The following is a 14,594-nucleotide window of genomic DNA, read 5'->3' as shown; positions in this document are numbered from 1 at the left end:
AACACCTTATCGGGGTTTTCTTCGACCTGGAGAAGGCATACGATACTACCTGGAGGCATACCATTTTGCGGCAGCTTTATGAGTGGGGTTTCCGTGGGCGTCTACCCACACTCATCCGATCCTTTCTGTCGGACAGATATTTTCAGTATAGGGTTGGGAATGTCCTGTCTGACCGTTTTAAGCTGGAGAACGGTGTCCCTCAAGGAAGTGTCCTCAGTGTGACAGCTTTCGCAATTGCCATCAATAGTATTGCGTCCACAGTACGACGGCCCGTGCAGTGCTCCTTGTTTGTGGACGATTTCTCCATTTTCTGTGCGTCTTCCTCCCTCACAGCTGCTACACGCCAATTACAGCTGACACTCGTGCGATTGGAGGAATGGTCTAAGACCACAGGCTTTAAATTCTCTTTGGAGAAGACCGTTTGTGTAGATTTTAACCGTTCCCGTTCTCTTTTTAATCTCCCTGTTTTAAAACTAGGCGACACTGTTCTCCCCTTTATGGGACAAGTGAAATATCTCGGGCTTATTTTTGATGAGAAGCTCACATGGTTGCCACACTTAAAGGATCTAAAGGTCCGCTGTTTAAAGGCATTAAACGTCCTTAAATGCGTCAGTCATAGATCCTGGGGCGCTGACAGGGCACGTCTGCTCCAACTTTATAAGGCCTTTGTGCGACCTCGACTGGAATACGGATGTCAAGCTTATGGCTCTGCCAGACCTTCCTACCTCAAACTGTTGGACGTGATTCACCATGAGGGTATTAGGCTTTCAACGGGGGCTTATCGCACGAGTCCGGTTGCTAGTCTGTGTGTCGAGGCGGGAGAGCCTCCGCTGTCCATTCGGCGTCTTCTCCTCGTGGTACGGCACGCGTACAGGGCCAAGTCCACTCCTCTTTCATTGGCGTCCAACACCTTTTCCCAGCCGGCACTGGAACGTCTCTTCCGCCACCGTCCGAAGGCAACAAAGCCGTTTGGCATCCGTGCGAAGGAGAGTCTCGAGTTAGTACACCTGGAGGGCATTAAGGTACTCCACCAGGGATGGAGTAGGGGATCTCCCTGGCGACTACAAAGGCCAAGATTACTTCTTGATCTGGCTGCTTACAGGAAGTATTGTACCCCAGACCACCTTTTTAAAATTAAACTTACTGAGATTTTAGAACGCCATTCCGATTTTATTACTGTTTACACGGATGGGTCTAAACAGGGTGATTTTATGGGCTGCTCTGCTGTGTTTCCCGATACTGTCCATCGTATAGGGCTCCCGGAGCAGTTCTCAGTTTACTATGCAGAACTGTTTGCCATTCTGCAAGCATTAGAGCATATGCGCCGACATCGTGGCACGAAATTCATCATCTGCTCCGATTCCCAAAGTGCTCTACACGCTCTTGAACAGATGTACCCAGCAGATCGGATGGTGCAAGAGGTGCAGGACGCACTCCTGCTCTTGCAACAGCAGGGTAAGGCTGTAATTTTCTGCTGGGTTCCAGGGCACATAGGGATTCCTGGCAATGAACTTGCAGATGCGGCTGCCAAGGAGGCTTGCTCCATCCCACCTTCTGCTCGCTGTTCCGTCCCCCTGCAGGCCATTGCGTCTTTCGTGACTCGGAAGGTCATGCGTTGGTGGGAGGCTCAGTGGCTGGACGTGAGGGATAATAAGTTGCGAGCGGTGAAGGATTCTGTCCGACCGTGGCTCACCTCCTTCCGCCACCGACGCGCTGAGGAAGTAGCCCTTACACGGCTTCGAATAGGACATTGTCCTTTGACACATGGTTTTCTGTTACGTCGTGAGGAGCCACCAACGTGTCAGACATGTGGGACACAGCTGTCGATACGACATATCTTAACTGAGTGTGTTTTATATGCGGGTTTGAGGGAAGATTTCAGTTTTCCACCAGACCTACCCTCTCTTTTAACTAATAATGAGGCGAGTGTCGCTAGGGTTTTACGTTTTTGTGTGATGTCTGGCCTTCTTCCCAAAATATTGGGATTGCAGTCTTAATGTGCTGTCCGGTGGTTTGGTCACCCATTATTTGTAAGTGGTCACTCAGCCACCGTTAATTCCTTTTTTACCCGTTTGTACTGCTATTTTATTTTTAGTTTTATCACCCTGTCTTGCTGTGCTGTGTCCAATCTTGCAATTTGAACAATAACATTTCTCTCACAATTCGGCTCTGAATTGAACTTTTGGGAACGGGCGCTGATAACCTCGCTGTTGTGCGCCCTAAAACACTAATCATCATCATCATCATCATCATCGAAAGAAAAAGATAACAGTTTAACATTAACCAACGTAAACAGCTGTTACATACACCAAACACAACAATAAAGCATTGAGTAAATTACACTAACAGTGATACATGTACCTTAATTTGCATAAGCAGTTGTTCTTTCTTACTGACACAGTATGCACGAAATCGGCCATTACTGTACATCTATATCCATACTCCGCAAGCCGCCTGACGGGCGGATGTACCTTGAGTACCTCTATCGGTTCTTCCTTCTACTCCAGTCTTGTATTGCTCGTGGAAAAAGTGTCGGTATGCCTCTGTGTGGGCTCTAATCTCTCTCCCCCTCAGGGGACTCAGCATTTATTTGCTGGGTACGGGCTTGGCGAACCCGGGGTCCCCGAGCTGTGGACTGGTGTGCGCCGCCAGTCCTCTGACACCGTAAGCTCTGGGCATGCTTCAGCGACCACCGTGTGGCGCAACGGTGGAACAGTCGCTAGCGGGCGACCTCTGAGGAACCTGCCGCACCTCAGTTGTATAAGGCTTACCCAGGCATGCGGGGCTCTGTCTGGGCTGACGTTTCGTTCCCTAGCTGCTCGTGGGACGCACATGGCAACCACGTATTTTCCTTCACCCACTTCGCAATCAGTCAAGCGCATGAGGGAGGCTAGTCCTCCAGATATGCAGATGGAAAAGAGTAACAGGGCTCTTGGAGTCGTCAATGACAATGTTTTCATCGTGATTAAGAGGAAGGAGGGCTCCTTTGAAAAAGTGTCTCCTTTCTACATACATAAAGGTTTAGAAGGACTCGCAGGTACACTGAAATCTATCAAACGCCTGAGGAATGGTACCCTGTTAGTTGAGACTACTAGGGCAAAGCAAGTGGAGCTGCTTCGAAAGTCAACCAAATTAGGCGAGTATGATATTACTGTCGAGTTGCACAATTCCCTCAACTCCAGTAAAGGCGTTGTCACCTGCCGTGATTTAATGGATATCGGTGTCGACGAGCTGAAGCAAGAATGGGCAACACAGGGGATTGTAGACGTGGAACAAAGGACACGTAGGAATAATGGAGTTCTTGAGAAATCTGCCACCTTCATTGTGACTTTCAATTCGCCTGTCTTACCTGAATACGTTCTGGCTGGTTTCCTCCGACTTAGGGTTCGGCCTTATATACCTAACCCTATGCGCTGTTTCAAATGTCAGCGATTTGGCCATACGACAATGAGTTGTGGGGGTGAACCGACCTGCGGTATATGTGGCAAGGCAGCCCATGAAGCTGGGACCAACTGCACATCTCCAGCGCTGTGTATCAACTGCTCTGGGAGCCATCCCGTCTGGAGCAGAGACTGCCCCGTCTTTGCGGAAGAACGCAAAATTCAGGAGATCAAGGTGACAAAGAGGCTACCTTATGTGGAAGCCAAAAAAGAGTATCGGGCTACAAAACCCCCTGTCTTTGCCACATCCTATGCCTCCTTGGTGCACAACCGTGCGTCGCAAGTAGACGCTTCGACGCAGACCGTGTCCAGCGTCACAGTATCTTCCACCAATACCTGTACCTGCGTTTGTACCTGCCAGAGCAATCCCACTAACGATATAGCTATTCAGGCTGCTCCACCTGCACCTACCGCTATTGCTGAGAAAGCTCCAGTGAAGCCTTCGAAGGCCCTCCAGCAACAGAGTGCCTCTCCACTTCCCCCATCCCCGACTTCCACAAAGAAAACGGGAGCAGGGAAAGGGGCACGGCGTTTGACGTCAAACCTGCCGAAGGCGCCATCGGATGTCGTCATGGCATCCCTGACTGATGAGGAGGAAATCGTCATGGATTTTGATACCTCTTCCCCAGAACCTGGCAGCCCCTCTGCTGCCACTCGCTCTACAAGTGCCTCACCAGCGCGGCGCAAAGACAGGGGGAAATCTAAACCGAAACGCTGATATGGCTCCCATACTTCAGTGGAATCTGAATGGAGTCAGACCTCGCTTTGCAGAATTGCGGCTGTCAGTACAGGCAAACCCCTTTTGCATCTCCTTGCAAGAGACACATTTTAAAGAGACTGATACGCCTGTACTTCCAGGATATCGCGTGTACAGGAAAGACGACCTGAGTGGTAATAGGGCTCAGGGTGGGGTGGCCGTGTTCATTAAGGACACGTTCCACTCCTCACCTGTGACCTTAACCACAACGCTACAAGCGGTTGCAGCTCGGATCCTGGCCCAGGTTGATGTCACAGTGTGCTCCCTGTATCTACCACCCACTGAGCACATTGACAGTGAAGCCCTCGCACGGCTCATTGATCAGTTACCCCGACCCTTTCTCATTTTAGGAGACTTTAATGCTCATAATGCATTATGGGGTTCCAACAAAACCTGCCCCAGAGGCCAGGTGATTGAGCAGTTGATCAGGACTTCCGACGTCATACTGCTGAACACAGGTCAGGCCACGCATTTTAGCACCGCTTCAGGTTTGTCTTCTGCCATAGACCTCTCTATTTGTTCGCCTGTGCTTGCGGACATTGTTCAGTGGGTCGTCGACGACGACCTTCATGGCAGCGACCATTTTCCTATCTGGCTTCATCTGCCAGTTGAAATGGGTCGTGTCGCACAGCCGCCGAAATGGTTGTTCCGGAAGGGAAACTGGACGCTCTACAGGCAGTTGGCTGTTTTTGAACGGTGTGAAGGCGTCCAGGATTGGGTGGATCACATTACGGCGGTGATGCACCATGCCGCTGATGTATCCATACCAAAGTCACATGGAACACCTGTGAGGCAGCCTGTCCCTTGGTGGAATGACGACTGTCGTACCGCCATCAGAGACAGACGGGCGGCTTTGAGAAGATTCCGTCGGTGCCCCACTGCTGCGCATCTGACAACTTTCCGGATAGCACGGGCGCGGGCGAGACACATCGTTAGGGAGAGTAAACGGAGGTCTTGGCGTGAGTTCCTGAACTCCATCAATAGGTCCACATCTTCAAGCAAAGTATGGGAAGCCATTAGGAGGATCTCAAGGCGATACTCTCGACCGCCAATAGCAGCTATACGTGAGCGGGGGTGTCTCCTAACATCTCCAAGAGACATCGCCCGGGCGTTGGCAGAATCTTTTCAAACTATTACGGCCGATTCTAGCCAGGACCCAGACTTTCTGCGCTATCGGGGTACACAGGAGAGGGCTGGTTTTGATTTCCGTTCAAAGAACGCTGAGGAATACAACCAGCCTTTCTCTTTGTGGGAGTTGGACTCTGCTCTGTCCGTATCTCGGGATACCGCACCTGGTCCAGACCTGATATCGTATAGCATGCTGCAGCAGTTGGATCTGCGGTCGAAGGAAGTCCTCCTTCAACTTTTTAATGAAATTTGGAAGACAGGCGACTTTCCTAGTTCGTGGAAAGAATCGATTTTAATTCCCCTTTTAAAACCAGGGAAGGATCGGACCGAACCCAGTAGCTACCGTAGCATTAGTCTCACGAGCTGCGTCGGAAAGACATTTGAGCGTATGGTCAATCGGCGCCTGGTGTGGGTTCTCGAATCCAGATCCTTACTTACCCGCTGCCAGTGTGGGTTCAGGAGGTATCATTCCACCCTCGATAACCTGATCCTACTCGAAACAGCGATACAAGATGCTTTTCTCCGTAAGCAACACCTTATCGGGGTTTTCTTCGACCTGGAGAAGGCGTACGATACTACCTGGAGGCATACCATTTTGCGGCAGCTTTATGAGTGGGGTTTCCGTGGGCGTTTACCCACACTCATCCGATCCTTTCTGTCGGACAGATATTTTAAATATAAGGTTAGGAATGTCCTGTCTGACCGTTTTAAGCAGGAGAACGGTGTCCCTCAAGGAAGTGTCCTCAGTGTGACAGCTTTCGCAATTGCCATCAATAGTATTGCGTCCACAGTACGACGGCCCGTGCAGTGTTCCTTGTTTGTGGACGATTTCTCCATTTTCTGTGCGTCTTCCTCCCTCACAGCTGCTACACGCCAATTACAGCTGACACTCGTGCGATTGGAGGAATGGTCTAAGACCACAGGCTTTAAATTCTCTTTGGAGAAGACCGTTTGTGTCGATTTTAACCGTTCCCGTTCTCTTTTTAATCTCCCTGTTTTAAAACTGGGCGCCACTGTTCTCCCCTTTTCTGGGAAAAGTGAAATATCTCGGGCTTATTTTTGATGAGAAGCTCACATGGTTGCCACACTTAAAGGATCTAAAGGTCCGCTGTTTAAAGGCATTAAACGTCCTTAAATGCGTCAGTCATAGATCGTGGGGCGCTGACAGGGCACGTCTGCTCCAACTTTATAAGGCCTTTGTGCGACCTCGACTGGAATACGGATGTCAAGCTTATGGCTCTGCCAGACCTTCCTACCTCAAAATGTTGGACGTGATTCACCATGAGGGTATTAGGCTTTCAACGGGGGCTTATCGCACGAGTCCGGTTGCTAGTCTGTGTGTCGAGGCGGGAGAGCCTCCGCTGTCCATTCGGCGTCTTCTCCTCGTGGTACGGCACGCGTACAGGGCCAAGTCCACTCCTCTTTCATTGGCGTCCAACACTTTTTCCCAGCCGGCACTGGAACGTCTCTTCCGCCACCGTCCGAAGGCAACAAAGCCGTTTGGCATCCGTGCGAAGGAGAGTCTCGAGTTAGTACACCTGGAGGGCATTAAGGTACTCCACCAGGGATGGAGTAGGGGATCTCCCTGGCGACTACAAAGGCCAAGATTACTTCTTGATCTGGCTGCTTACAGGAAGTATTGTACCCCAGACCACCTTTTTAAAATTAAGCTTACTGAGATTTTAGAACGCCATTCCGATTTTATTACTGTTTACACGGATGGGTCTAAACAGGGTGATTTTATGGGCTGCTTTGCTGTGTTTCCCGATACTATCCATCGTATAGGGCTCCCGGAGCAGTTCTCAGTTTACTATGCAGAACTGTTTGCCATTCTGCAAGCATTAGAGCATATGCGCCGACATCGTGGCACGAAATTCGTCATCTGCTCCGATTCCCAAAGTGCTCTACACGCTCTTGAACAGATGTACCCAGCAGATCGGATGGTGCAAGAGGTGCAGGACGCACTCCTGCTCTTGCAACAGCAGGGTAAGGATGTAATTTTCTGCTGGGTTCCAGGGCACATAGGGATTCCTGGCAATGAACTTGCAGATGCGGCTGCCAAGGAGGCTTGCTCCATCCCACCTTCTGCTCGCTGTTCCGTCCCCCTGCAGGCCATTACGTCTTTCGTGACTCGGAAGGTCATGCGTTGGTGGGAGGCTCAGTGGCTGGACGTGAGGGATAATAAGTTGCGAGCGGTGAAGGATTCTGTCCGACCGTGGCTCACCTCCTTCCGCCACCGACGCGCTGAGGAAGTAGCCCTTACACGGCTTCGAATAGGCCATTGTCCTTTGACACATGGTTTTCTGTTACGTCGTGAGGAGCCACCAACGTGTCAGACATGTGGGACACAGCTGTCGATACGACATATTTTAACTGAGTGTGTTTTCTATGCGGGTTTGAGGGACGATTTCAGTTTCCCACCAGACCTACCCTCTCTTTTAACTAATAATGAGGCGAGTGTTGCTAGAGTTTTACGTTTTTGTGTGATGTCTGGCCTTCTTCCCAAACTATTGGGATTGAAGTCTTAATGTGCTGTCCGGTGGTTTGGTCACCCATTATTTGTAAGTGGTCACTCAGCCACCGTTAATTCCTTTTTTCCCTGTTTGTACTACTATTTTAATTTTAGTTTTATCTCCCTGTTTTGATGTGCTGTGTCCCATCTTGCAATTTGAACACTACCAATTCTCTCACAATTCGGCTCTGCATTGAACTTTTGGGAACGGGCGCTGATAACCTCGCTGTTGTGCGCCCTAAAACACTAATAATCATCATAATCTCTCTCATTTTATCCTCATGGTCTCTTCGGGAGATATACGTAGGAGGGAGCAATATACTGCTTGACTCCTCGGTGAAGGTATGAAGGTATGTTCTCGAAACTTCAACAAAAGCCCGTACCGAGCTACTGAGCATCTCTCTGGCAGAGACTTCCATTGGAGTTCATCTGTCATCTCTGTAACACTTGCACGATTACTAAAAGATCCTGTAACGAAGTGCGCTGCTCTCTATTTGATCTTCTCTCTCTCTTCTACCAACCCTATCTCGTACAGATCCCACACCAATGAGCAGTATTCAAGCAGTGGGAGAACAAGTGTACTTTAACCTACTTCCTTTGTTTTTGGACTGCATTTCCTTAGGATTCTTGCAATGAATCTCAATCTGGCATCTGCTTTACCAACGGTTATTTTTATATGGTCATTCCATGTTAAATCACTCCTAATGACTACTCCCAGATAATTTATGGAATTAAATGCTTCCAGTTGCTGACCAGCTATATTGTAGCTAAATGATAAGGGATCTTTCTTTCTGTGTATTCGCAGCCCATTACCCTTGTCACCATTGAGATTCAATTGCCATTCCCTGCACCATGCGTCAATTCGTTGCAGATCCTCCTGTATTTCGGTACAATTTTCCATTTTCAACTTCTCGAAATACTACAGCATCCACAAGGTCATTTATATATATCGTGAATAGCAACGGTCCTACGACACCCCCCCCCCCTTGCAGCACACCTGAAATAAATCTTACTTCGGAAGACTTCTCTCCATTGAGAATGACATGCTGCGTTCTGTTATCTAGGAACTCTTCAATCCAATCACACAGCTGGTCTGATAGTCCATATGCTCTTACTTTGTTCATTCAACGACTGTGGGAACTGTATTAAACGCCATCCGGAAGTAAAGAAACACGGCATCTACCAGGGAACCCGTGTCTATGGCCCTCTGTCTCTCGTGGACGAAAATCGCGAGATAGATTTCACACGATCGTCTTTTTCGAAACCCGTGCTAATTTCTACAGACTAGATTTCTAGTCTCCAGAAAGTCATTATACCGTAACATGCGTTCCAAAATTTTACAACTGATCGACGTTAGAGATATAGGTCTATAGTTTTGCACATGTTCGACGTCCCTTCTTGAAAACGGGGATGACCTGTGTCCTTTTCCAATCTTTTGTAACGCTACGCTCTTCTAGAGACCTACGGTACACCGCTGCAAGAGGCGAGCAAGTTCCTTCGCGCACTCTGTGTAAAATCGAACTGGTATCCCATCTGGTCCAGCGGCCTGTTCTCTTTTGAGAGTTTTTCTGTCCCTCTGTAATCACTTTCGATATCTACTTTTTTGTCATCTGTGTGACAATCCAGAGAAGAAACTACATGCAGTCGTCCTCTGAAACAGCTTTGGAAAAAGACATTTAGTATTTCGGCCTTTAGTCTGTCATCTTCTGTTTCAGAACCATTTTGGTCACGTACTGCTTTGACATAAGACCGGAATTTCTTAAGATTTTTCTGCCAAGTCTATGTATAGAACTTTGGAATACGTTGAACGCCTCTCCCATACCCTCCTCACACTACATTTCGCTTCGTGTAATTTTTGTCTGTCTGCAAGGCTTTGGCAATTTTTGTTTGATGCGAAGTTCCCTTTGCTTCCGTAGCAGTTTTCTAACTCGGTTGTTGTACCACGGCGGCTCTTTTCCATCTATGCCGATATTTCTTGGCACATACTCATCTAATGCATATTGTATGATGGTTTTGCACTTTGTTCACTGATCCTCATACTATCTGTACTTGAGATGAAACTTTTGTGATGAGCCGGCAAGTACTCTGAAAGCCACTTTGTCACTTTTGCTAAACAGAAAAATCTTCCAACCCTTTTAAATAATTCTATTTACGTCTGACATCACCGATACTGTAACCGCTTTTTGATCGCTGATTCCCTGTTCTGCATTAACTGTTTCAAATAGTTCAGGTTTGCTTGTCACCAGAAGGTCTAATATGTTATCGCCACGAGTCGGTTCTCTGTTTAATTGCTCAAGGTAGTTTTCAGATAATGCACTCAAAAAAATTTCACTGGGTTCTTTGTCCCTGCCACACATTATAAACGTTTGAGTCTCCCAGTCTATATCTGGCAAATTAAAATCTCCACCCAAAACTATAACATGGTCGGGAAATCTACACGAAATGATTTCCAAATTTTGCTTCAGGTGTTCTGTCACAACAGCTGCTGAGCCGGGGGGCTATAGAAATCCAATTGCCATGTTTGAGCCTGCGTTAACCGCGACCTTCCCCCAAATTATTTCACATTTCGGATCTCCGTCAATTTCCTCCGATACTATTGCACTTCTTATTGCTATAATTCACTGTCCAGCGGTATACATTCCATTCTGAGTTCAGAATTTCATTACTGTTTACATCTGGTTTCAGCCAACTCTTCGTCCCTAGTACTATGTGGACATAACCGTTTATTGAGAGCAGTTCTGCGACCTTTCTATAGGCGCTCCTGCAGTTTACTATTACCACATTAATACTGTCAGTCCCTGTTGCAATGCCCTAATATTTAACTGCATTTGAAAAACAAATTGACTTAATGTTAAGTAAAATGTCATTTTATACCAGATCTAGCAAGCAACAGTACTAGATGTAAAACGTCAGCCAAGACACTAAGAATTCGTCAAAGTAATGGCAACACGTATGCTCACATACAGAAGTGAGACTTGGAGAGTAACAAAGGCCAGAGAAGGATGAAGTCGGCTGAAATGAAATGTTAAAGCAAAGCAAAAGCATGCATTGAGAGAGATCGAATCAAGTATTCTGTAATGCGGAAAGAACTAAATAAATTTCGGATGGAGAAAGGAATAGAATCGTCCAGAAAAACCTGGGGCGTATAACGCCCCATTTAGTTTGTGGGAACTCCAGAGCGTCCTGGCACAGTGCCCTGATACAGCCTCTGGGCCGGATGGCATCCACAATCAGATGCTCAAACACCTTTCCCCGGACTGTCAGCAGTGTGTTCTTGCCCTCTTCAACCGCATGTGGGGCGATGGTGTCTTTCCGTCGCAGTGGCGGGAGAGTACCGTCATTCCGGTGCTGAAGCCTGGTAAGGACCCGCTTCATGTAGATAGCTATCGGCCCATCAGCTTGACAAATACTCTGTGCAAGCTATTGGAACGTATGGTGAGTCGTCGGCTGTGTTGGCTGCTCGAGTCTCGGGGTCTTCTGGCTCCATGCCAGAGCGGCTTCCGTCAGGGCCGTTCTGCCGCCGATACTTTGGTCTTTCTTGAGTCTGCAATCCGCACTGCTTTTTCCAGGCGCCAACACCTCGTCTCCGTCTTTTTCGATCTCTCCCGAGCATATGACACGACGTGGCGGCACCATATTCTCGCCACATTGCACGGGTGGGGTCTCCGGGGCTCTCTCCCCATTTTTATTCAGAATTTTTTATCTGTTCGGACATTCCGCGTTTTAATTGGCACATCCCATAGTTCGCTTCATATCCAGGAGAACGGAGTTCCACAGGGCTCTGTATTGAGCGTGCCCCTTTTCCTTGTGGCCATTAATGGCCTTGCAGCAGCAGTAGGGTCGTCTGTCTCACCCACGTTATATGCTGACGATTTCTGCATCTTTTTCAGCTCCTCCACCATTGGTGTTGCAGAACGTCGGTTGCAGGGAGCCATACGCAAGGCGCAGGCGTGGGCCCTAGCCCATGGGTTTCAGTTTTCCCCTGCGAAGACTTGTGTTATGCACTTTTGTCGGCGTCGAACTGTCCATCCCCACCCTGAGCTCTATCTTCAGGATGCCATGCTCAGGGTTGTTGACACTTACCGTTTTCTGGGATTGCTGTTCGATGCCCGGCTTACTTGGCTTCCACATATTCGTCAGCTCAAGCGTCAGTGCTGGCAGCATCTGAATGCCCTCCGCTGCCTCAGCAACACCACTTGGGGTGCAGATCGTAACACGCTGCTGCAGCTCTACAAAGCCCTTGTGCTGTCCCGGCTTGATTATGGGAGTGTGGCGTATGGCTCAGCGTCGCCCTCAGCGTTGCAACTGCTGGACCCCATTCACCACTGTGGGGTTCGACAGGCGACAGGGGCATTCCGCACCAGTCCTGTCAATAGCCTACTTGCTGAGGCTGGGGTTCCTCCGCTCCACATTCGGCGTCTACAACTCTTAGCCAACTATGCTGCCCACGTCCGTTGTTCTCCCCGTCACCCTAACTACCGTCTCCTTTTCGCCGATGCGGCAGTCCATATTCCACGCCGGCGGCCGCGATCAGGCCACGCAATTGGGATCCGTGTTCGGTCACTCCTTAGTGAACTCGAGTCTTTGCCTCTTCCATCTGCTTTTCAGGTCCGCCCACATACACCACCTTGGTGTCTTCGTCGGCCGCAGCTTCGGCTGGAACTTTCCCGATGGCCAAAAGATTCAGTTCCTCCTGCAGTCTTGCGCCGCCAATTCCTTGCTCTCCTTGGCGCATTCCATGACTCGGAGGTTCTCTATACCGATGGCTCGATGGTTGATGGCCGTGTGGGGTACGCTTATGCTCATGCGGACTATGTAGACCAGCGCTCCTTGCCGGAAGGCTGCAGTGTTTACACCGCAGAGCTAACAGCCATTTTTCGTGCCCTTGAGCATATTCGTACCAGCACTGGCGAGTCTTTTGTCATTTGCAGTGACTCACTCAGTAGTCTCCAGGCTCTTGACCAGTGCTACCCACGCCATCCCATTGTTGTTGCCATCCAGGAGTCCGTTCATGGTCTTGAACAGCGTGGACGTTCAGTGGTGTTCATATGGACCCCGGGACACGTTGGGATAGCGGGAAACGAACACGCCGACAAGTTAGCTAAAGAAGCCACCCGCAAACTGCCGTTGGAGATCGGCCTCCCGGCAACTGATCTCCGCTCGGTGTTATGCCGTCGGGTCCTTGGGATGTGGGCAGACGAATGGCGCACTCTGTCTGCCCCCAACAAGTTGCGGCAGGTCAAGGAGACAACGACTGTGTGGGGTTCCTCAATGCGGGCCTCTCGCAGGGATTCTGTTGTTCTGTGTAGGCTCCGCATTGGCCACTCTTGGCTGACGCATGGTCATCTGCTGCGTCGAGAGGACCCCCCTCATTGTCGCTGTGGTGCAAATATGACGGTGGCCCACATATTGTTGGACTGTCCTCTTTTAACCGCCATCAGGCGATCTTTTAACCTCCTGGGTGATTTAACATCTCTTTTGGGTGATGATGTCTCTATGGCAGATCGTGTTTTAAGTTTTATTCGAGCAAGTGGCTTTTATAGGTACCTCTAATTTTATTGCGTCACCCTCTTGTGTACTGTATCTTTTACTTCGTTTTGTGTTTTAATTTGACTCCACCCTAATCTTTTAGGCTGGTGGTTTTAACGTGTTGCAGAGTGGCTGGCTCATCCTATTATTTTCGTGGTCAGCCAGCCACAGTCCTCTGCTGTGCAGTTTTACTTCCTTCTGCCTTTCTTCTCTATGTTGTTTTTGTTGCTGTGCTCCGTTTTCCATGGTTCTTTATTATTGACCTTGGGGATTTTCTTCCCCTGGGATATTTATCTTCTGCTTCGAATGCTTATGGATGGTTTCCCTGTGCTCTGTATGTTTGTGAAACAAGGGACCGATGACCTTTGTAGTTTGGTCCCTTTAATCCTCAAACCAACCAACCAACCGTCCAGAAAAATGGTAGCATATTGAAAGAATGGGGGCAGAAAGAAGACCCATTCATAATAGTGTATAGACCTAAAGGGAAGACGTATTGGAAGACAAGCAAAATGTGGATTTCATGAAGACTGAACAGGCTATAAGCTTACTCTACGAAGTTAGAGGGATAACAGACCAGGAAGCAACTAGTAACTATAAACTTGTGCGGTCTGATTCAGGATCCATCAGCGTCACACCTCACGTAGATAAAATTTCTTGTAATGATATTCCTTGGCTTCCGTATAATTGAAAGTACAGAGACTATACATGAAGAACCAAGCAAACATGAAAACAGTGCAATACGTAAAAACGTGGGATTACAAAAAACCATAAATGAAAAAATTTCAATACCAGGAAAGGGATATGAGTAATGCGTAGTGACATTAAGGCAAAACATGGGTATGTCCATTTGCTAGAATATATGTAAATACACTGGTTGTTCACATACTGGGAACTGTTCACTGTAATTGTGAAACATAAAATGAGCTTTCGCTTTGCAATGTGTACTAAAGACTGACCCTAGTAGTAAAGACGAACTAGCCGCTACGCAATAAGACATGCATTCATATAGCGGGTACAATTAAAATACATTTGCAGACATGCAAGATAGGGAACTAACAAACGGTAAGGGAAAATATTAGTTCTTTGAACTTCAAACGCGTTTACTTTGGTGCAATCTGTTTTATTTATTCCTAACACCCCTTAAACATCCCAACAACCAACCAACCTATTCCTAACACGTTTCACCTTTTACCTTAAGAGATCTTCAGTTTACTTCATCTGGAATAAG

At 48.3% G+C, this 14,594-nt stretch overlaps 1 protein-coding gene across 1 annotated transcript in view; it reads right to left on the bottom strand.

Moving 5' to 3' along the window:
• Positions 1–14,594, bottom strand: part of LOC126233875 (uncharacterized) — a 108,917-nt gene that overhangs the window by 39,245 nt on the left and 55,078 nt on the right. The gene's annotated exons all lie outside the window — the stretch shown is intronic.

The sequence above is a fragment of the Schistocerca nitens genome, chromosome 1 (assembly GCF_023898315.1).
Source record: "Schistocerca nitens isolate TAMUIC-IGC-003100 chromosome 1, iqSchNite1.1, whole genome shotgun sequence".
Classification (NCBI taxonomy): Eukaryota; Metazoa; Arthropoda; class Insecta; order Orthoptera; family Acrididae; genus Schistocerca; species Schistocerca nitens.
This window is presented reverse-complemented; position numbering and strand designations above follow the sequence as displayed.